This window comes from Ictidomys tridecemlineatus, chromosome 12 (genome assembly GCF_052094955.1).
Source record: "Ictidomys tridecemlineatus isolate mIctTri1 chromosome 12, mIctTri1.hap1, whole genome shotgun sequence".
In the NCBI taxonomy this organism is placed as follows: Eukaryota; Metazoa; Chordata; class Mammalia; order Rodentia; family Sciuridae; genus Ictidomys; species Ictidomys tridecemlineatus.
This window is the reverse complement of record NC_135488.1, coordinates 4,247,378-4,272,034: the sequence shown is the minus strand read 5'-3', so window position 1 is coordinate 4,272,034 and position 24,657 is coordinate 4,247,378. Positions and strand designations below refer to the sequence as shown.

Below are 24,657 nucleotides of genomic sequence, written 5' to 3'. Positions count from 1 at the left end.
TCACCACAGGCCTAAAATGATGGGGCCAATTCGTCATGGACTGAAACTTCAAAAAAGTGTGAACCAAAATAAACCTTCCCTCTAAATAAGTTGATTTATCTCAGGTATTTGTTACACTAATTGAAAGCTAACTAGCAAAGATGTCACTAAGTGTTTTGCCATCAATAGCTGATTATTTAAGATAAGATTTTTTCAAGGTTGGATATTCAGGAATCAATTAAACCAAATTAACTACATTGTAGAAAATAGAAAAAAAAAGGATTCTTTCTCCATGTCTAAAATAAGAAAATAGAACCCAATTGTGTAGTGGGAGTTAGTATGAAGATTGAGAGAAGTATTTAGAAAAAAAGTGCTAAGGAGGCATTGATAAATTATACATGACAAAAGCCTCATATTCTACAGTTGTAATTTGCTATTTAAAGTTTCCCTTGGGGCTTAAAATTGAATATAAAGATGATAAAGAAAAAGCACCTGGATAACTGATGACAAAAGCCTCTATGAAGAAGATTATTTTCCCTAAATCTTTAAAATCCTTTTGAAATACAGTTTACGTTCAGTGAAATATAAATAGAGTGTAAGACCTTATCTATATCCTGAGTAAATTCTGGAGCAATTCAATGACCAAAATTAATGTGTGGTGGTATGACTTATAAATACTTGTAGAAATGAAAATTTTATTTGGATTTTTGAAACTTTTAGTCATGAAGTAGGAGTCCTGTCTTTGGATTCGTGTTTGCTGTTATCTATTTATTTATTTATTTTTGGTGTTGGCGGTTCATTTTCAGGTTTAAAGCAGCCTATGGAAGAAAGATGAGCTCAGAGGATATCCTTTAGATAGATTGGGACTCTATAATAGAAAACCGTCGTATCAAGATTTATTTGCTGAGTTGGAGCCTAAGGTAAAATGATTTAAGATTCAAAAATGGCAATCAGACGCCCCCCCCCACCACTCCCTCAATGTCAAGGTTATCCAGTTGCATGCCTAGAGCTCTGTTTAATAGCTTCTTGGACACTCTGTAATCAGAGAACAAAGAGTTAGCATTTAATAAAGGATAAAAATAAAGAAGAGAAGAAATAAAAGGTGGAAGGAGGTGAAGCTCATTTACCAACCTTCGATGTGGGAGTTATGGCCTGTGGAAGGAGGCTCATGAGATGAATTTGTGATTAACGAGTAGACTATAAACCCTAGACTAAAGGGCTAGTTCCTTGCATGCATATCACCATCATAGTGACCGTTTAAAGCAGAGAAAGAAAACTCTGAAGACAAAATAATTAAATGCATGTAAGGAATATTAAGTAGATTCGTTAGGGTTGAATTGCGTATCATCCTTGTCATTACTATTTACTAAAAGTCCTGATCTGTCCTGTCAGTTGCAGGAATGTGCCCACCTTGCTCCAGAGCCACTCTCTGCATGTGAACAGGGATGGAGTCTTAGGAAGGATTTAAGTTCATCCAGATCAAGCCTGTGTGAATACCTTTCCTCCACAGTGTATCTCTGAAGAGACTTCACTCAGCTTCTGCTTAAACATGATAAAGTAGTTTCAATGCCAGAAACTCAGTTGGAGCACTTATCATGTGCAAAGAGTTAGGCAAGGTGCTGAGAGAGTAACAAAGTCAAATTAAAAATGGAAACTTGGAAGAGTTCACTGCATTCATCTTTGAAGTACCCATCCCAACACAAAGTCACTTAAATAAATTAAAACATAAAGGCAATCTTTTCTGTGTCGTAGAAGCAAAAGCAAACATGCAGCAGAACGCACAAGTGCTAAAACTCTGCCCTGAGGAGTTTCCGGATCCTGAAGTGCTAGAGGTGGATGGCAGTCCCATTTGTGCTAAAAAGATTTAATGCATGGAAAGGAGCCTGAAGATAAAGACCTGCCAGGGGTTACAGCTTCTATGAGCTATATTCTTTCAGTGCAGTCACAAAGAAAGGTTTAGGACTGGGCCAATTCCTTACTGTCTTGGTGACTATAACTGTCTTTCCTTCAGTATCACTAGAACCGGGGGCCAGAGTTGGCAGTAGAAGACCTGAATCTATGGAAAAAGGTAAGGGCTGAGAGAAGACAAAAGAGGGACGAAGCGAAGAGGGGAAAAAGATAACCCTTGCGCCCACCTAGAGGCCCCGAGGATTGTCAACCATGATGGTGAGAAAATAGTCAATAAATCAAAAACTGGAAGATGAGTTAACCAGCAATAAGGCACAAATCAGAGAATATAGAAATGACTTACAAGTAAATATATTTAAGATCCTCCCAGAAATAAAGGAATAAGCTCTATGAAGCAAGTTGTTACGAAAAGAATAATTACAATAAAAACTATTTCAATAGATGTTGAAAGAGCACCTGATAATATCCAAATCTGTTAAAGTTAAAAAAAACCCTACAAAATACTAGGTAACAAGAGATAAAGAGACTTCACGAAACATGGTCATTTAAGAATAACTCCAGTTGAAGTCAGGAGAAAAATAAGATTATCATGACTGTCTCCTATTCCATATATACCTACTCAAGGTGCTAACCAGTGTGTTAAAATTTTAAAAATATGTAAAAATCAACATTATCTTTCTTTCTTTTTAAAAAAGTAATTTTTTTTTAGATAGGGTCTTGCCCAGCCTGATTTCAAACTCATGAATGCATGGATCCTCCTGCCTCAACTTCCTAAGTAGCTGGGACTACAGGTGAGTACCACCATGGCTGGCTTCAGAAAACTTTTATAACTTTGAAGCAAGGAAGTAAATTCTTTAAAAGACAAAAATCTTAGAAGTCTTAAAGAGGAAGGTTAACAGTAGGATATGTATCAAATTCAGAACAATTTTTACCTCTGAGGAAGGAGGTAGAGAGATAATTAAATGCTTGAAAAAGGAATTCACCTTTATAGTGTCTTTCTTCTTTCTTTCTTCCTTCCTTCCTTCCTTCCTTCCTTCCTTCCTTCCTTCCTTCCTTCCTTCCTTCCTTCCTTCCTTCCTTCCTTCCTTCCTTCCTTCTTTCTTTCTTTCTTTCTTTCTTTCTTTCTTTCTTTCTTTCTTTCTTTCTTTCTTTCTTTCTTTCTTTCTTTCTTTCGTACTGGGAATTGTACCAGGAGCACTTAACCACTGAGCCACATTCCCAGGTCAGTTTTTACCTAGAAACAGTGTCTCTCTGAGTTGCTTAGGACCTCACTAAGTTGCTGAGGCTAGCTTTGAACTTGCAATTCTCCTGCTTTAGCCTCCTAAACCACTGGGATTAGGTGTTTTGTTTCTTTTAAAAAGGCAAATATAATATATAGTTCTGATTAGTGGATGAATGGGCATTAATTACCTTATGTCCTGCATTTTTCTGAAAAAAAAAAAAGTTTTAAAGAGGATAAAAACTAGCAGCTAAAGACCCACAGATAATTGAATATTTAAACGCCTTAAAAGATATAGATCCTCTTCTTAAGAATACCATAGAGTTGTCAGAATTATATGTAATCAAATGTATAAGTACAGTAAAAAGCAAAATAAAGTAAATACAATAACAAATGTATAAATATAGTCTAACGTAGAAGAAAAACAAAGCAAAGCAATACAATTGATAAAAGCACCACGGAGGTAATTTTAGCAGTGCTGAATGATCAAAGATATGTCATGTTTCAATGTTCAGAAAAGGGCTTGAAGGAGGACTGCACCCTGATAAGCATCTTGTGAAAATGGGTCAACTTGTAGCTTTTCTGGGAACAGGGAGTGTCCTGTGAATGGTGATAAGTGGGAGATGGAGCTGGGGTGACCTTGAAGTCTTGGTGGTTCCCGATCTTTAGGCCAAGAAGAACCAGGACATGTTTTTGAGGAAGATGAGATTTGGCTTGAATATCTTCGTAATAGAACCGAGAAAGCCTCGGACAGTGAGAACACACAGAGAGGGCTGGAGAAGCTGGGAGAATCTGATTTTGAAGACTTGGGCTAGGTTGGATTTCTACCTCAGGCACCATACTTAAGCTACCTTTGGATTTATAGTCCTCATTTGCAGCATGAGGAAAGCATTTCAGAATTATATCTGTGTTGTTGGCTTTGGAGGGAATAACTTGTTTAGAATGCCCTTCAAAAACTTTCAGGATCAAGACAAATGTGGTGGATGAGACATTTTATTTGTAAAACTCGCAGCTCTCCCACCCCTCTCCTGCCTGACCAACTCCCTCCATGCAAAGGGGCCTAGCTCCCCCTCAATCCCATCTGCCAGGAAAGAATGTTCTGTTCCTGGCCTTACTGCCTTTGGTTTTTTTTTTTTTTTTTTTTTTTTTTTTTTTTTGTAGTACAAGGCTGGGAGAATAGGGAGAGAAATTTTGAAAGGGAGAGGCTGAAGGAAAAAAGAAAAGGCAGAGGTTTCTTAAGGGATAGGTAAGTATTAACCTAGGAAAGAGAAGAGAACGAACTTAAAAGGGTGGAAGGAAAAGAGCTTTTCAGGCAGTTCTTCTGTTCTTCCACAGATAACAAAAAAAGGATAGGATTTCTTTTAAAAAATCTCTTCTAACAGTGAATTCTTCTCTACTCCATGCTTAAACAATTACATGAGTGCCTAAGGTAGAAATGTTTGTATAAAACTGTTTATAAGGAGAATACAGTTCTGAAAATGGATCATAGTAGGAAATGGGAAAGGGGAGAATTTGAAAGAAAGAAAGAGGGGGAGAGAAAGGGAAGGATAGAAAAAAAAGGGAGAGAGGAAGGGGGCTGGGGAGATAGTTCAGTGGATAGATTGATTGCCTTGCCTGCACATGGCCCCGGGTTCTAATCCCCAGCACCCCACAAAAAAAAATGGAAGGAAAAAATAAAGAGAAAAAATGAGGTGAGGAGAAAATAATAATATAGAAAAATGTCAATAACTGTTGGCAGCAGATTGGACTTGGAAGTATCAGGGAGAAGGAATGTTTGGGAAGATGGGGATCTCAAATAAGGGCAAGGGAGGAGAGGAGCCATAAAAAAATGCTCACAGGGCAGAAAACTAGAGAGGATTTGGATATATCAAGGGCCAGAAAAAAACTTGGAAATCTTAGTGTGCGACTGTAAAGAAATGTTGGTGTGTGAGATATATAGATTCTGGAGTAATAAACTGCATAGTTTGTGTCAAATTGATAAGTCTGAAAGCTTAAGAAAAGAGCCCAGATTTAGAAGGAAGAGAACCTTATCAGTCATTGCCAACGACATAAGGAATAGGAGAGACTAGCTAAGGAGACTAAGAAGTGGCCTGAGGGTAAGGTGAAGAATCGAGAGAGGACTGTACCAAGGAAGCCAAGCAAGATGCTGGAGACACATTTGGGGGCACCTGCCTGTTACAACTACACCAGCTCTGAACCAGGAGTCAAGCTGGGTCCATTAATTTTTCTCTCCCAGAATGAGAAACTGCAATTCAGTGAAACTAATCAGTCTGTCGGGTGCATGAAGTGGGTCTGGAGCAACTGGTTTTGGCCACATATATCTGCAGAGACAAGAGAGGGTGCATCAGAGAAACTGGGGACAGAATGAGATGCAAGGAGGACCTGAAATGACAAAAAGTAACCTCTGCCCAGTGCCTTGCGAGGGGAGGGTGTGCTTCTTGACACTGTGTTCCCAGACAGCTCTCTGACTTGCCAGATCAAGTTTGCCTTTTTTTTTTCTTTTCCCTGAGCAACCTTTGAGGGTTTTGTCTCCAACCAAAGCCAAAGGAGAGAATTTGAAGGTTGGGCTCAGTATCATTAAATGTTACTGAGGAATCAGGTAAGAGAATAACAGCATGAAGGGAAACATTTGGAAATTTAAGGAGCATTTGTGATCTTTAAGAGCATGGTTTCAGCAGAGTTGTATGTATGTGTGAGGTGGGGGAGACATGGGGCTGTAAGGAGTTAAAGCCTTAAAACAAACTATAGATAGATTTTATAGGAGTTTGCTAATCAAGGGAAGAGAGGTGGGGCTGCCCAAGACAGAAGCAAAGTCAAAGGAAGGTTTCTGTAGATGTCAAAGGAAAATGCTTGAGTGACTGTAAATTATGGGAGAGAATTATGAGGGAGGAGAGAATGGTTGTGCAGGGGAGAACATTAATCACTCGTTAATGGATATACCACTGATAGTACGATATACTGACCTAGATTTGTGCAGAACATAGACTTTTGTATTTGCTCCCTACAATTTTATCCCTGAAATGAGAAATGCTGAACTTATTCTAACACTCAAATTGTAAGGGAAGAGAATACCTAGCTATTCATTTTACTCCAAGAGAAAAGACATTACTTTAGTGTAATAAAAATTAAATAAATAATACTTTAGTCTCATCTAACTATTTCTGCCTAAAAATACCCATCCCAACATTTGGAAATTGGACACCATAAATAATCCTGTCCCCATGGATTTGGAGTGGGCCTCCTTTTGGCACAGGATGTGTTCACCAGCACAGAAATTGCAGAAGCTTGTTATTCAAGAGTTTTTCTAGAACTTAATTTCCAGCCCCCAAAACCATGCTTCTCAGATGTCAGTAGGTAGGGATGAGAGTTCCGGCCCTCTGATCATTTTGTCTTTTTGGTGACCAGCTCCACTCTGAGCCTATCTAGAGGCTCTACCCTCAACCACCTTATTAGCATAAATTCAGATGTGATGGGAAGAGCTTCATTCTGAATAACAAAAGACACTGCTATCACTCAGGAAGTTCTGATTTTAGGATACCTGTGCCAGGCACTGAAATACATTTCTTATTATAAATGTGTGTGTGTGTGTGTGTGTGTGCGCTCGCGCGCATGCTCGCGCATGCACATATATACCTACTCTCATTTTTCAGCATAATATTAATGGCTTACTAATATAATTAATTGCATTCAATCCAGAAGTGGGAAACAGACAATATTTAAGTTCAAAGTATTGCTGTACATTTGGTAATTTAAAAGTTCAAAGAAATGAACAGTTTCTATCCCTCTCAGGGTATGTACAGCCTTTTTAATTTTTCATGGAAATGTCACTTTAGCAGTTTTATTTATTTATTGGTACTGGGGATGGAACACAAGGGTGCTCTACCACTGAGCTACACCCCAAGCCTCTAAAAAATTATTTCAAGACAGGTTCTCACTAAATTATCCAGGCTGGCTTCAAACTTTTGATCCTCTTCCCTTAACCTCTAGTCTCTGGGATTAAAAGAATGTGCCACCCCATCTGGCCACTTTAGCAGCTTTATAGAAACATATATTTCTAAAAATAGAAGTGAATTTTGTAAGAATTTGCATTTGGACATCAAAATGAAAAAGAAAAAATTCAACCTAGAAACACTGGACTATTCATAATATACCAATATTAGATGCTACCCTAGTATGCTAAGGAAAAAATTGGTCTTTTTACTTTGATTAGTGGTTTCATAAAATGGGGAAAATTAAATCTAAAACTGAAAATATTCAAACAAGTTTAGATTTAGGCAGGTAGTACATAAAGGATGACATTTGGTACATTTGGTACATAAAGGTACATTTGGATTTTTGAGAGTCGTTCAAGAAAAAGTTAAGAACAACAACTGTGGAGACAGCTGAAAAGAAAACAAACAAACCAATCAGTTTATCATTCTTCAGAATTGGCACTCCCCAAGAGACAGTTTGTAAATATATTGCTGATGAGGTTTTTTTAAACACCCAAATACAGAATTGGCATCAAAAGAAAACTGGAACTCAATAGTAGCACATCCAGCTACAAGCTTTGGGTCTCTTGGCTGGAGACATCTCTCTGTGAGTTGTTACTTATTGACCCTATCCATTAAGAGCAGCCAGGTCTACTTGTTCTGATTTCATGGTCACTTGGCATTCTTTTGCCTCCCTTTGTAGACTGTCGTGGTGGGAATGTGCTGACCAGGAAATATGGATGATTTTTGGGATCAGTGTCTGCCAGTGTAATTGACCTTCTTGTTTTCAGTTGGTTCTTCAAATTTATAGACCTAGTTCCTGAATCTGGGGATTTTTAAACCAAGTTCTGTGCTGTGACACATTTTGTATACAGCTAGCTGATTTTTGTGTCAGTGGCCATAATAGTAATAACAACAACTGAGCCTGAGCATGTCGTTTTTACCACTGAGCTACATCCCCAACACACACACACACACACATATATATATATATATATATTATTTTGAGATAGAGCCTTGCTCAACCACTGAGGCTGCTCTGGTACTTGCAATCTTCCTGCCTTACCCTCCTGATCTGCAATCTTCCTGCCTCAGCCTCCTGAGTCATTGGGATTACAGACACGTGCCACTGTGCCTGACTTTCTACCATGTATTCTATCTATTACATCGCTACAGCACCTGCTATTTTTAAAGAACCTGTGTTGAGTTACAGTTATTTGAGGTATATTGCTAATCCAGAAAATATGAATTCCCTAGAACTGAATTTTCCTTTTGTTCTTTTACTAGTTCTCTCATTTTAGGGATAGCATGGTTGTGTCTTTAATATGTATGAAAATGAGAGTAAAGGGATTGATAACTTTTCTTCTGGAATTTTCATGCCCCTTTCCAAATGCTATTAATTTATTTAGTACTGGTTGTAGTGGGAAGTGAAGTTTGCTTATTTGATATAAGGATCCTTATCTTTTTCAGTTTACACAGGGTAAAGGGTTATCAGAAATATTGTGTATATCCTGAATTTTTAAAAATTCTAGTGAGTATACTCAGAGGCAGTGTTTTTATCTTTGTTTATGATAGCTTATTCTAGTGAGAAGATGTGCAGGTATAAAATTAAATACATATTTTTATGGATTTTAAGTCATTTATTCATCATAGCATAATGTGCACATTATCATTTATGAAAATGTTCATTGTTATTTAAAAAAGTTTTAATTATTCAGCATAATTTATGTTTCTTTCTGAACTAATATTTACATTTAAATATAACTCTACAATTATTTAGATTGCAACCCATGAAGGCAAATTTAATATTGGACAGTCCACTTAGAAACACATCCTAACAGACAAACTGTAATGGAGACATTTATTAACAGTAGTATTAATTTGAAAATAAACTTGATAATAATAGTTGTTATAGACAAGTGATGACCAGTAAAATAAGGTTAGTGTCTATGGACACTTTGGTTGTGGAGCAGGCATAAAATTGTGTTAAGACGACATAATATTAGTTAACCAACGTGTGTAAATGAATTCACTCTGTGCTAACCTCTCACAAATGGTCCTATTCAAAGTTTATGCTAGAAAACAACTGTGCATTTTTTTTTACAATTGTGCATTTTGAAAACAGACCTGTATCATTATTCAATCCTGCTATTGATCTAATAATAAAGCAATGCAATTTAATCCCACTTGGAAAAGAAATATAAATACCCAACCATAAAAAAGTAAACAACTTCAGCATATTTCAAAATTTTTAAATTTTATTCTTTGAATAAATGTGATCACTCTTTTAGGAGGTAGGAATCTTTCATTTTCACCAAGACTAGATGGACACAGACAAGTTCCAGAAAGCAGTGATGGTTGCACTTTGAAGACCTTCAGTCAGCATTCTTCTGTATTTACCATGCCACCAGGTTTAGCATGCTCACAAGAAGTCATCCTCTCTATCTGGTCAATATCAACTTTGCCTTTGAATTTGTGAGATTCTATTGAATTAAAAAAAGGAAAATACCTAGTAGCTGTCAGTGTTCTAAAATCATTGCTCATGACAGACCATTGGTAAATTTATAATAACTCATGTGGCTACTTCACTTTAATCTGAAGTTGTTCAAATGAAAATAATATATTGTACCCACTTTTTAAAAAACTCAATAAAGATTTTATTAAATTGTTCATGCTTATATTCCTATAAATTCTGAATAAATGTGCAGTTTAAAACAGATATCAGCTTTTCTGAATATAATCTTAATTTGTCAATACTATGCACCTATGCATTTACATTTAAGTAGCCCTGGATGAGGTTTCCTGCTTGTGTTCCTATTTTATTCCTGAATCCTTTTATTTTTTTAAAAATCTAGTCCACCAAAACAAAAGGGTTTGACTTTCGTAAACTTAAGCTCAATATAATCCATAAACATGTTATAAAATTATAATTTGTTTTAAAAGAATGAAAACAAGGTGATGCAAAATTCTCTCAATTCAGATTTCAATCCAATTTTCTTTGACTGTATAAAACATTAATAATGATTTTTTTTTTTGAGGGTCAGGTGGAGCCAGAAGTACCTTTAACTATTTCTGTGCTGGTAGGACCTTTTAATGATAAGTAAACACCATTGGGGTTACACTGTGGTAATTGAAGCAATTGTCCTTCATAAAAATGGAGGAGGAAAAGGAAAAGAGGAGAAATAGGAGGAAGAGAGGAAGTGGAGGAAGAGGAGGGGGAGGAGAAAAAAAAACAACACTGTGTTCCTGTAAATAGCAGGGATGGGGAACTCTCATCTATCCTTCTCCTCAACTGGGTCCCACTCAAATTTCTCCCTCCCTCGCTCCCTCCCTCCTCCCTCCCTTCATTCCTTTCTACCTTCTTTCCTCCCTCCCTCCCTTTCTTTCTTTGTACTGGGGATGGAACCCAGGGGCACCATATCAGCCCTTTTTAATTTTTTTGAGACAGCGTCTGCCTAAATTGCTGAGACTGGCTCTGAACTTGTGATCCTCTTGCCTCAGCCTCCCAAATCACTGGGATTACAGGTGTGCGCCACTATGACCAGCCCATTCTAATATGGTCAGGTGAGCAAGTATCCAAAGGTGGGGGTATCTCCTGATGTATTCCAGAAATGCATCAAAACTCTGTAAGGTCTTAGCACAGACTCTTTAAAGTGGGATGAAAATAAGTACACCACTTCATTAATGCTTTCCTCTGTATACCACTGCTTTGTGCTATTTTTTCCCCTTAAATCTTTTTTTCTAAAATGATTAGAGCACAGGCACAGTTTGTATGCCATGTTTGCATTTTTAAGTATCTGTGATCCTCCTCCTTAATTTAAAAACTGCATTAGCAAAGGATTTTGTATTTCTCTCTTCAAGAGCAACACCACATTATGTTTCTAACAAATGGCCAATCTTGCTTAAAAAAACTAGTATCCAGTTTGGGTTTTATAGTCAACAGCAAAACAAAAAGATTAGTTTAGATGTTGCTATTATTATTCATGTCAAATTATTGAATTTCTTGATGGAAGCAACAAACGCATGCTTATTTTCCTTATTCTGTACCCATTAGCTATTATGTGCATACTAGAGTTTATACATAAGACTCCCCCTGGAAAGAAAATTTTATTTAAGGTCACTAGGCTTCTACAGTCGTTAATTAACAGCTACTTTAAACCATAAACCAAAAAATGAACGATTTAACAACTTCCTTCCAAACCTAGCGACAATGATTTGTGACAGGCCAAAGTGAGCCAGTAGGGACTGTAAATTCCACCAAGGCAGAAACTGACTGCCCAGTCCTAAAGAGCTAGGACCTCCTCCGGCTTTGCACTTGCAAAGAGTATTCTTTTATTTTGAAATGGTATCCAGGAACGCGTGTATGGCAAAGTCAAGAGCTGGAAAGGGGCATCAGAGAAGAGGTTGCAAAATCGGACAGAGCATCAGAAGAGAGGTGTTGGGAAGGGAGAAAACGCTCGGCAGGTGAACCCCAAGAGCTGGATGAAGCAGCGGTGAGCGCCCCGGACACCGGTGCAAAGGACGGGGGTGTAGGGAAGGAAGAAGCCAAGGTTTGGGGAATCCTGTCCTGGGAGCCAATATGGAGAAAGCCGCATCTGAGGAGCAAGCCGCGGCCACCTCCCCGGCACCGGAAAGCCCCGACCTTGGCAGCCCAGCGAACCTCGGCTCCCAGGGGCGAGGAGCCGCTGGCGTGGCAGGTCCGCGAGCATGCGCGCGGGTGGAGAGTGGGGGGCGGGGGCGGCTCCCCCTCCCCGGGCGCACGCCCTCGCGCCCCTCCCGCCAGGCACCGCGGGGCCAGCGGCGCTGCAGTTTGGGCCGGCCCAACCTCAGCGCTCCGGCTCGCCCCCACCGGTGGCCGACTCTGCGTTGCTGGCCGGCGCTGCTCCGATCCGCTGGGGGTAAGGAGAACGCCCACCGCCCGTGCGGGCTGGTCGGGAGCCCGCGTGGGTGCCCTGGACGCCGCTGCGCGGAGTGGCCCGGGTCCCCGGGCGGCCGAGGGGCGTGTGCATCTCCTGCGGAAAGGGCCCGACCGAGGTGGCGGTGGCGGTTGGGGCTCGCCTCCGCCCCGCCGGCTCTTTCTCTTTCTCTTTCGGCGCCCCACTTCTCGCCCACTTTGGACGGGTGCGGCCGCCGCAGAGTCCCTGCTCCTCTCTCCACCGAGGGCTAGGCCGAGTGTCAGGCGTGGCCACCGGGGTGGGCGTCCGGGGGCCACTACCGGGGTCGCAGCTGTCCCCAGGCACCAAGCGCCTGGAGGTGGGCGTTTGGCTTTTGTTTCCTCTGGGGGGCCGAAGCCCTCTCTGCCCGCTTGTCCTCCTTGGCAGACAAGTGCCATGTGCCCACTCTGGGGAACGCCTCTTCATCCCACTGCCCCTCGTTGCTTGTCTTCCTTTCCCGAGTTCTGCCTGGCCCAGGGTGCGGAGCGAGGGAGTGTGCTCTGGGCTGATGTCCCGCCGGTGTGGGAAGGTTGCTAACTAGCCTGTGTCCCAGCCCGGGATCTGCGGATCTGCGACACTGGCGTCCTGGCTGCTGTAGCCTTCGCCTGCTCCCTTGGCCTGGCCTTCTAGGGTCAGCATGTTACTGTTGGAGACACACCTGGGCCAGAGCCGCAGCGACTTGCCAGAGTGGTGTGAACATTTTTTTGAGGCTGGATTCCCCTAGGTTTTGTCCCCAGTCTTTGGTTAAAGTCACTGGTTAAGGTCCTCAGAATATGCTTTATTTAATCTATGGCTCTGTCCATTTAGAGGAACATTTCTTAATGCACCAGTCCCCTTAGAGGCTGAAAGGAATAAAAGGAAGGCCTGAACACTGTTATTGAGAATACTGTGTGAGATAGCTGGATAAAGTCAGTTTGGTCACCAGTGACCTGCCCGTCCTGGCCAACACTGAAACTTCAGGTTTATTTGGTCTTCTGGATCCTGCAGTTGGAATTGTTCTAGAAGATGCATGTGGCAGGCTCCAGTTTCAGTCCTTGGCAAAAATAAGTGTAGTGAGATCTCGTGGTGTTTTCTAATCCTCTTAAAAAAAAAAAAAAAAGGTTATGGCAAACAGGTGGTGGTGGGATGGAGTTTTGTTCTTGGTGCTCGATAATGTAAAGACTGAATGGATTTAGTTCTTCTCAAACTGCTGAAACTTGAGAATAAACTTCATTTATTCATATTATAGAATAGAGAGAAAGGGTAAAAAGAGGAGCAATTTCAGAGCATCCCGATAGGTTGGATTCTGCTACACTGACTTGGTGTGTAATCATTGAGTAGGAAGATGAACTTAAAACTGCTATTTTCAGATGTAAGGCAGCATTGGTTGTTTGTATGGCATGAAGTCCTTGACTGTGGAATCCTTGAGTCAGCACTTTGCTGGACAATTTTGAGGTGAAAAGAAGTATTATATTTGATCTACCTCTATGATAAGCTTTCACTGTGGTTCCTGATGGGAAAGTGATGTGATGAAGACAATTAAGACAAGTTAAGGAACTGACTTAACTTTAAGGAGAAGTAGGTGTAATTTCAAGTTCATGACAAGAATCATAGGTAGTCTGTGTCTCTATACTTCAGGTGCAGTACCAAAGTGATTTGTATCTTAAATCATACTTCTGATTGATCTTTAGTAGTAGTAAGACTCCATTGCCTGGGTGGCACTTGACACATGATTAAGTGTTTGTTCAGCTGACATTCATAGGGCCAAATCTGTAAGTGAACAGACTCTAAGCAGAGGCACTGGGTGCTAAAAGCAGCAGTAAAGAAGGTCAGTGTGATTCTGAAGGAAGATTTGCAGATGGGAAGCCATGGAGTTCTTACTGGGAAGAGCAGGTGAATAGGAAAAGTCACATGAAGAAGGCTGTGTAGAAAGCACCAGCCCTTCAGTGGGGGCAGAAGGACCCCCAAGCCCTCTGCTCCCTGTCTTTCCCATGTGTCTGTGTTTGTTCCCCTTCTCTAAAGCCTAAGGAAGAACAGATTGAAAATCACTGAGATTAGTATTCATTCTTTTATTTAATTATTTTAATTAGGAAAGAAAGCTGCTGGTGGTAAACTGGGGGAGTTAGCACGTGACCCAGCTTTGTTAGACTGGGAGCAGGGTGGAACAGATAAGTTCAGTTTATAAAGTATAGAAGAGACACTGAAACACCTTCATACAGAGGAACTTATACCATTGGACCAGAAGGTGGCCAGCTAGGGAATATTCAGCAATTTTGTATGGGGGTGACAATAAAAAGCATGAAACTGTGTGAATAAATTAGCCTAGAGAGAAAAGAGTAGGCCATATCCAGGGAAGGAGTAAGAGAAGCCAAAATGTGGTCAGCAGGGAGGAAAACCTGGTGTCACCATAACAGCAAATCCAGTGGACAATAAGTGAAGGGAACACCAGGCCAAGTCTCAGTAGGTGATAAAAAGCCAGAACTGAGATGATGTGGTTGAACTTGGCTGTAAGAGTTGATCATGGCATTATGTAACATTTCAGTGTGAATGCTAGTAATGCTTTGCTTTCTGCTTTAGAAATATAGATGTCCCCATTCATTTGAACAGTGTCTTATAGTTTACAATGCATTTCAATCTTTATAGCATTGGTAAAATTATTTTGAGGATATGTTACTGTAAAAATATAGCTTCAAGTGAAGAGAACTTTTTAGGTCCATTAGAAAATCATTGTACCATTTGCATACTCTAAAAGGGTGCTCACAGCAAGCAGTGTGAGTGTCATGATTATCTTGTATTTCAGAAAAACAATGAATTAGAAGATACTTGCCAGAATTGAAACTATAGTTCATTCACCCACATAAAATCATCTTTTTAAAAACATTTTTATTGTTATTATTTTTTTAGAATAGTGCTGTAAGAGAATTTATCCTTGTTTTATTTTGCAAGTACATATGATTTTCCATGACAGCAATGGAAAAGTGAACCTTTACTCTGAGCCAGTCAGAGTTGTCACTGCTCTACTTTCTGACCTGCATGTACCTTTTGGGGGAGGATGCCATCATACCAGAGGTCCCTGCTCAGTGTCACTTCCTGAACTTTTCCCCCCTTCATTTTGTGTTGATTTGAGCTCACTTATGAAGCGTGCTCTTAGTGAGACCAGACATTTTGGAGAATGCTCATGCTTTCCTCCTGAAAATAGCTGTTAGTATGTTGAGTGATAAAAGTGTGGTTGCTGCTGCAATTAAGAACTGATTAATGTTGTTTGGGAAGTGTCAGGTGAGGACAGTGGGAGCTGGAGCATCACTTCTTGTTTCTGTGGTGCTGGGGAGAGAGCCTAGGGCCTTGCACATCCTAGGCAAGTGCTCTACCACTGAGCTGCATTTCTAGCTCTTATCAATTTTCTTTGTTACCATATCTAGTTTAAAGAGAGGGACAGCATAACACTTTACATTATTTTAAGAGATGGGGTCTCCCTATGCCAGGCTGACTCCAAACTCTGGGTTCAAGAGATTGTTTTGCCTGCCCTCTGGAAAAGCAGGGAATATAAGCACTTGCCACCATGCCCAACACATTTTTATATACAGTGTTTTGGTATGATGTTATCATGGCTTTTACATTTAAATAGCTTTTAGTATTTAAATCATCATTGACTTACTTCCTTTAGTTATGAGTGGGAGAATAAGTCAAAGAGAGGATGAGCTGTTTTTGTTGGGTGTGCTGTGTGTGGGGACAACTATATAGACATGAGCTAGGTCTCTGTGGAGGTCCCATAGTCTGGTGAGGGCTAGGTGTTAATTGATCATCTGAATAAACTTACCTGCAGACTGGAAGTGCACTATGAGGAAGACCTCCAGGAGTGTCTACTTTGGGTATTCAGGTCAACAAAGGCCTCTGAGGATGAGCAGCCCCTAACTAGGAGGGATTAGGGCAATAAAGATCAGGCAGAGGGAAGCAAGGCAAAGCCCCTGAGGTGAGAAAGAGCTTGGTGTACTGGAGGAAGGGAACAGAAAGGGTTGGAAAGCCCTGCGGCAGGAGGGACTGGCCTGTGGGCACAGTGACTGGGGCTAGACAGGGCCCAAGCATGAAGGCCATGTTGAGGACTGAATTTTATTTCTTTTGCCGTGGAAGGCTTCGAAAAATTGTGACATGATCTGCTTTATGTTAGTAAAGGCCCACTGTAGTGCCATTGCAGAATTTGGGCAGGTGGCAAGAGCAATTATGATACCATGGCGGTTTTCCAGGTGTAAGTCAGTGTGCTTGGGAGAGGGGAAGGTGTCTGTGGAGCCAGGTGGAAGTAAAGAGACTCCAGGAATATTTTGGAGGTAGAATTTACAAAATTGCTGATGGATTAGAGGACAGAGGAAAGGAAAGAATCCAGTACTACTTTCCTGATCTCTAACCTAAGAAGCTAGGTGGATTTTGGAGATAGGAAAGACTGGAGAGAAACAGACCAGGTAACTTGCAAGCTGTAGGGGATTCTAGGGTATTTTTAAAGAGACAACTTGGTGTGTTTGTGAGATATGTCAAGCACTCAGCATTGCACTAGGCATGTGGTTTTGGACTTTGGCAGATATGAGCTCTCTTCCCTTTTCTATAGCTGTAGGGTTTTGTATTCTACTTAGCGCACACCACTCCTAATGGATCTCCTAAATATGAACACCCAGCTTGCTTGTAATGGGCACAATGCACCTAATGCAGGTTGTCTCTGAGCCTGCCATCAAGCAGTCTTTTTGGTAACATTTTCAGTCCTGACAGGAAAGTCTAAACTTGCCGGGTATGGTGTCCCAACAATTATCCTGATTCTTCATGTTTGCTTCTTTTGTGTCTGCATCAGACTTTAAAAAGGAACCAGGTATTGTGCTGTGCCCCTATAATTCCAATTGCTTCAGAGGTTGAGGCAGAATGATTACAAATCCAAAGCTAACTGGGAAATTTATTGAGACCCTGTCTGAAAAGAAAAAGAAAAAGGACTAGGACTAGGTGAATAGCTCATTCATTGGTAAAGCTCTTACAGGCTATGCCTGAGGCCCTGGGTTTGATCCAAGCACTGTCAAAAAGAGAGAGAGAGAGAGAGAGAAAGAGGGGAAGATTTCTTTAATGACAACATTTCTGCATTTTAAGAATGGTCATCAGTGTTTTGGGGATTTCTTTCTAAATAAAAACCAAGGAGCAAATTTTAGCTATGATTCTGGGCCTGTTTAAATGGATCTAGGTTAGCTGCTGATGCCAGTCCAAACCCCAGTTCATCTGTGAGCAGATGGTTTGCCGTTGGATTTGGTTTTCTGATCTAGCTTGGGAGGTACACTAGTCTGGTACTTTTTGGCAGATGGGTTAAGACGTAAATCTGAGGTCTAAATTTGAATGTCTAAAGGAAGGTAATTGAGTGAAGCAGGCAGATGAAAGCTCAGAGTCATCTTGGGTTTGCTTTCAATTTTTTCACGTTTAAAAACTGAACATCAGTATTTTTCTACTACAAAAATTCTTTAAGTATAAGAAAAGTGAGAGAAAAATCCTCAAAGTGCTATGGAGACACTAGGAAGTGGTAGAGAATATGGCAAACCAGGGATTTTACATGTTCTAAAGGAAGTAGCTATTTATTAAAACACAACACACATATTAAAAAACAATTTGGAAGTCAGTATTTAAAAAATCTAAACTCTTTCTACTTAATATATTGGCTCAAATTTTAAAGGACACTACTAAGATAAACAGGATCTGTCTACTGACCAGATGCAGTTTGTGGTTTTTTTCAGTTGTAGGGTCAATTGCCATTTACAGTTGTAGGGTCAGTTGCATATTTTGCTGAATGGACTTCATTTTTGATCAGGTTGTTTTTTTTTTTTATTTGCCATGCATGAATGCCTTTCTTACATTTATGTTGTAGAGTATAAGGACGCTTGCTGACTTCTTATGCCACTGATTCTTGCCCTTTCAAGTGACTTTATTAAATTTGTGAGTGGTGAATGGGAAGCTGGGCTGAGCCCTGCCACTCTGCTGGTGTGGGGAGGTAGTTAAGGGTTACACACAGCCTGGACTTGTAGAACTTTCCTTCATGTTTCTAAGGACCCCCACATATTCCCACTGTAAAGTGTTTTCACCAGTTGTCTGATGGTTTTGCAGTATATAGACACTATTTTTGTGTGAGTAGATGGGCACCATGTCCTCTCTCCCTGTGGCTTTTTTTTCACATTTTTACCTGCCTTCCTTGTGAATTTTTCTTCTCCTGGAAGCTTCATGTGCCTCCCTAAAAGTGGATCATACCCTTTAAAAGTGTGCTTTCTTACTGTTAGGTCTGTTGCTCACTAACTCCCAGTTATGGGACTTTAGTTTTTTGTCTTCTCCATAAAACTTTCTGGGTTAAGCTAGGGCTTGTCACCACATATTTTCAAAGCTTAGCAGTTGCCTGACACATGTGAGACACTCAGTAAGTGAAGCTTGAATGATTTTGAGTCAGTTTGTGACCGCCCCTACAAGAAAGAAATTTTTCAAAGTTCTTAATATTTTGGAATTCTGTGAGTAACCAGCTAAGATTTTGAGTTTAAATAAATGTAAGCACTGACCTTCATTTTATTATTATTATAGTCACACATCAAAGAAAAATAAAAGGTTCTACTGTTTTTACTTTGTGGCAAAGAATATCCTTCAATTCCCTGTCATTGCACCCTTTAGTGCAAGCAGAGCGCCTCCAAGTCTATATTTTATGCACACTTTTTCTGAGAATGGTTAGAACAATTATTTTTTTTTTTTAAAAAATGCCCCTTTCTCTTCCAAAACTGAGTTTGCTGGGAGTTTGTTCCTAGAAGACTTGTGAAAGTTTGGAGGCAACTTTTCATATCACAGGTGTAGGGAAGGGACTGTGAAGGTTCAGGGGCTAGTCCACTTTCAGGTGCTGTGGAGTCTTTGTTTTTGTGTGAATGGAGGCCCACCCTGGAGGTCCACCCACTTTATTACATTAGATCACTAATAATTTTAGGGTCACTTTCTTCTACTATGAGGAAAAGAAAGTATCATCCTCGGTCTTTTTCATAGCTGGCTTGCATCTGCATCCAGAACAGACCATGCCAGTTGCTATGGACTGACTGAATGGTGAGAGGACAAAGAGGGAACAGTGAAGGGTACAGTTATGTATTGATCACAAACATGATGCACAAAGTGCAAGGTTAATAGGTTTGTTTTTAAACTGCATCCCCATGTCCAAGTTTGTTTTCTTTCATATTTCTAGAACTTTCAGCTGGATAGCTACAATTTCTGGGATAGCCAACGATAGCCAGTCAAGAAGCTTCTGCCATGTTTAGCAATTTTATAGTTTTTTTTTTGTTGTTATACATTTAGATCTAGTATTTTGAATTTTAGATAGTTTGTAAATGATCTAACTCAGGGTTTCTCAATATTGGTACTAATTTTTTGTTGTTGAAGAATCTTTCTGTGCATTCTAGGATCTCTGGATTCTACCCACTAGCTGTCTGGGTTCCTCTTCCTTAGTTGTGATGACCCTAAATGTCTCCATACATTTCCATATGTCAGTTGGGGAGAGAACAGAGGAGCAAAATTACTCAAGATTGAAAACCACTGATTTAACTCAGTTTATTTGCAGATGATAAAACAGAGGTCTAGTATATTAATCAAGGTTTCCAAAGACAGAAGTCATTATGTCAGAATAAAAATTAAAAAACCAATTATCATAGCTAGGTGTGGTGGCATTGTGCACAGTGACTGTGGAGTGTGATGTATGAGGATGACAAGTTTGAGGCCAGCCTCAGCAACTTACCAAGGCTCTCAGCAACTCAATGAGACCCTGTTGCAAAATAAAAAAAGGACTGGGGATGTAGCTTAGTGGGAAAGTGGCCCTGTATTTAATCCTCCTTCCCCTAGCATAAGTTAATTACCTAACTTGAGGGAATTTTTTATCAATTCAAAATTTACTTTCTCTTGTAAAATAAAAGTTTTTATGACAATAGAGGCCCCTGCTGATGACTAGGAAACAGCAAGTGCCATTATTGCTAATCAAGTTATGGCAAAGATATAATAATTTGTGCTGTTTACAAATAGTAGTTTGAAGAACTGAATTGCCTACCTTTGTCCATCTGAGTAATGGCAGAGTTGGAACTGACTGGACCTTTCAGAGTCCTCAGTCCATGAGGTTTTCTGACATCACAGTAACCTGTGTTTTCATACCAAGTTGTGCAGTACTGCTGTATTCAATAGCTTGGCAGATTTTACTCTAGAGTATTAATTAATTCTTTATGTGCTTCCATAATTTGGAATTATGAAGTCAATAATATTAATATCTGCTAAATGTGAGGGCATTCATTTATTCCATGAATGTTTATTTAGTGTCTGCTTTGGCCAAGGCTGTGCTAGGCTTGAGGGTATAAGGGATATGAGAACTAGTCATCACCTGGGACTCTGGTCTTTCCCAGGAAATTCACAATCAGGGATGTAGATTCAAGTTTGAGATGTCTCTTGTTGTGTTATGGGATGCTCCCCAGGTTATTTGTGCGGTTATTTCTTCAGCAGCATTATTGAATATCTAAGATGCACTCTGTCCCTTCTGCCTAGGAAGTGCCTATGCTGCTGGCAGTGGAGTGGGAGGGTGGGGCTGCTGTAGGATGTAATGGGCCCTCAGATTCTAGGAGGGAGGCAGGCCTGTGAAGTGTCAGGGCCTGTGCTAGGAAAGAGCAGGGAGTGAGTGTGCTTCTTGAAAGAGAGCTAGGACCTCCTTGTCAGGTCCCTGATTGACAAGCTTCACTGTCCTGCCCCACCCATGGTGCCCCTCAGTAGCTACCTGTGGAAAGGGACACAGCAGCAAGGCCTCTACCTTCATGGCAGCTCCTAGGCTTTGTCACCTGGATCATGTAGTGCTCCCTCTGGAGACCATGTGTTACAGATGTAAGAAAAGGTGAAAGTTTTATTCAACCCCCTTTAGAAACAAGCATACCTTTCCTTCTTGTGTTATTTCAGTATTGTTTACAAAGTCCCTGTTGGCATTTGGCACAAAAGAAGGAAGATTTGTTTCACTTTTTGGAAATTGACAAAACTCTGTGCTAGCCTTTGAATTTTCTCACTAAGTGTTCTATTGCAAGTGAAGAGAATAAATTCAGCATTGTTCCTGTGCCTTTATGTATGAGTGTTAAAAAGTCCTCCAAGATTTCCCCGCCTTAAGTATCTAAAAATGACAGTAAAAACTGGAATTAAAAAGAAATAGCTTGTAGGGCTGGGGTTCTGGCTCAGTGGTAGAGCGCTTGCCTAATACATGTGAGACACTGGGTTTTATATTCAGCACCACATAAAAACAAATAAGAACAAAAATACAAAAAGGTATTGTGTCCATCTACAACTAAAAAATATCTAAAAAATAGCTTGTAATTATTTTGAGAGATAATTTACTTTGCCCACCTTCTTTAAATTATTCTGAATTTTATCAATTCCACTTCAATGTTTCTGTCATGAGCATCCCTTTTATATTTTTCCTAACCATCACACTTGCCTATAGTGCATGAGGATCTTTTTCATGGGACTAAAAATTAAACATTCTTTTAAAAGAGGGGACAGGAAATTAAGCTTTTTATTTTTGTTTTGTTCTAGGCGCTTAAACTACCCCCACCCATTCCAGGCATACAAATAGAAGCTTAAAAGAACTAAGGGGTGTCTGTCACCTGTATTCCTTTTTCATGTGGAATATTGAATCTAAGGTAAAAAGAAGCAAGGTAGAAGAATGTTTCTGAATGTTTATGCATCAGGGCTTCCAGCATCACCAGATTTTGATAAATATTTTTGTGTAGCATCTCCCACAGATCCTGAAATGAAATTAATAGATAAATAGCTTACTTTGTATAGGTAAACTTAAATCAATATAATGGCATATATAATAAAATGGAGAAATTACTGGATTGTGATTTTTTAATGAAAAGGCATTTGTTTCAAAATGTTTCGACACAATTATACCAGAGAATGCAATGAGTCAATTGGTGCTCATTTCTCTGGTTCAGTTCTGTGGCCAGGGAAAATGCTGACTCAGTGAACTGGGTCAGGAAGGAGAGTCTTCAAGCAGCATCATGTTCAATGGCATGATTTTCTGAAGGAGTGAACAATCCTGATGAGTTCTGAACAAAGCAAAAGTTTTCCTCAGTTTACTGAGTTGTATTCCTGAGAGAGACAAGAAATACTAGAACCATGCAAATAGGCACTTTGTTTTTTAAGTTCTGTGAATGTCAAATGGAATGCTCTAGTCATGTAAAAGGCAGGATGAGATTTTCCTGTGAAGAGCTGTTGCATATATTGTAGACCCTGTTCATTAAATGCCCACTCAAGAAGCCCATACAAAATTTAAAAATTCTCCTAAGGGTGATATACTTCTCCCTCATTTCCTGTTCTTTCCCCTGTTGAAAACTACTGGTTGGGATAAATAAATTAATTCTACTGATTACATGCAATGATGCAGATGAAAGATGGTTTGCTGAAGGAAAAATTAATTTTTAATCATTTAGAATAATCAATTATTCTTTTAGGACTATTATACTATTTCATAAGAATTTTGTTATTCCCAAAGTTATCTTAATTCTTCCAGAACTTAAACCTTACAATGAAAATATTATGAATGGATGTTGGTTTTCTCAATTACGAGGCATTAGTTTACCAAGCTTTTTTTTTTTTTTGCATTTTGTAAAATTTATATATGTATGATTAACTTTGTATATGTTATGGTTAAACCTTGGTCATCCATGTGGCACTAGAGGTAACTAGGACACAGGTTTTGTTTTAGTTTAAAATGACCAAATTGTCTGATTTTGGAATGGATTATAGGTAGATTTCTATAAAATAAGAGGTATTCAAGTATTCAAATTCAGTATAGATACTGTATTTGGGTGTGTGTACATGTAAGGAGTTGAAATTGTCATTTAAGCCTGAGTTATATGATTTTATTATATCACAGAGGCTCATGATATTTCTAGCAGTCTAAAATAATTATTAGAATTGGAAGAGCTCTTAGAAGTGTCCTATCCTATTTTTTTTAGCCAATATAGGAGTCATTTCTGCAGTATCCCTGACTGATGGCAATAGAGATTGTGCTTGGAATTAAAAAAATTATTTTGAATAATAGAACATCATTAAAACAAATATATAGCTCCCCAAAGTAATTATTTGAAAAGATGAATATAATCTGAATATGTAAATCCTGCTTTAAAGGCAATTATTTTTATGCATTTTGTGCTTCTAGGCTGATGCAAGTATTTACCATTATGAGAGAAATAGATAACAGGAATTCATGTCTTACCACCTATAATCCCAGCGACTTGGGAGGCTGAGACAGGAAGATTGCATTTTGAGACTAGTGTCAGCAACTTGGCTATCTCAAAATAAAAATTAAGGGCCAGGGATGTGGCTCAGTGGCTAAGCACCCCTGTGTTCAATCCCTAGTACCAAAAAAAAAAAAAAAGGAATTCACAGGTCTACACTTACTGCTATGTGAAGCCATGGTTTAGAGAAGTATAACCTTTTTGGAAAGTTTGTCTTAGCTTTTAGTTTTCCTGATTCCAGAGCAGCTTCTTCTTCCTGAGCTTAAATTCGGGGTGTGTCCATTTTAACCTTGGTTCTAGTTACAGAGCTCCTTAATGTGGAATTTCACTGAACCTTTAGGCACACTTTGTTTCCTGTGCCTTTGTCCTTGTCTTTGTACCCAGCCCACCCCAATCTTGGTAGCGATGGAAGTGTATTTGTACAGTGTGTGGAAATACTTTCCAAAAATTAGATCTGCCATGTGGATGCTAAAGATGTGCCTCCTTATCAGATGTCACCTTTTAAAAATCGAGTCTGCATTGTTCTGTCCCCCCGCCCCTTTTTTAATAGGAATTGAGAGAGAGACTTAGTTTCAGTCTTCAGGGCTTACCCATCTATCATTTGGCTGTAATGCACTAGTCATTGCATGCTATCTCCCTGCTATTTGTAAATCACATCTGAAAAGTTGTACTTCTCAATTTCTAAGCAGCAAACAGTGTGCTGATTGTGTTGTGGGTGGGTCTAGAGTGAGGGTGGGGTTGGATTAGATTCCAGTGCATTCTTATAGCTTGAATATGCTCTAAGAAGCAACAGGGTCTCAGATTTCTATAAAACATATTAATGGTTAGACAATTAGTCAAAATTCAGGGCCTGACATGTAACATATAAAATGAATATGTAGTGATGTCTATAAATGGTACTTATAGGACTAAAAGTTGATGTGTCGTGTACTGACACCATATACCCATACACCCCCCCCCAACACAAATGTAATAGTTTCATTGTTGATGTGGTAACCATTAATGCCTATGAGATATATAAAGGCATGTTCCTTCTAAGTTCAGTTAACATGCTGCTATGTAATTAGAATCAGATACACTTAAGATTGTGTCTGAAGGGTAGAATGTGTGGTTTTAGAAAGTCTTTTTCTAATGATGAAAACTAGAGAGTAAGCTAATGACATCAGATAACTAAAAATTCTGTCCTAATCCACAAATGCAAATTGAGGGCAAGTGATAAATCTTAGCTTTTGAACACAGGGGTCCTTAACTACTAAGCAACATCCCTAGACCTTTTAAAAATACCTTATTTAAAGACATGGTCTTGCTGAATTGCTTAGGGCCTTGCTGAATTGCTGAAGCTGGCTTTAAACTTGTGATCATCCTGCCTC

General features: G+C 39.6%; 1 long non-coding RNA gene across 3 annotated transcripts in view; it reads left to right on the top strand.

Annotated features, from left to right (window-relative positions):
- The first annotated feature begins 11,332 nt into the window (after nucleotides 1-11,332).
- Nucleotides 11,333-24,657, top strand: part of LOC144368985 (uncharacterized) — a 143,199-nt gene continuing 129,874 nt past the window's right edge. Inside the window, exon 1 of one of the 3 annotated variants that reach the window (XR_013428399.1) lies at nucleotides 11,333-11,774. This is a non-coding gene — a long non-coding RNA (uncharacterized LOC144368985). Of the gene's footprint in view, nucleotides 11,775-11,851; nucleotides 11,976-24,657 lie in introns of those variants that run through there. The other 2 variants (XR_013428398.1, XR_013428397.1) reach the window with 2 other exon arrangements.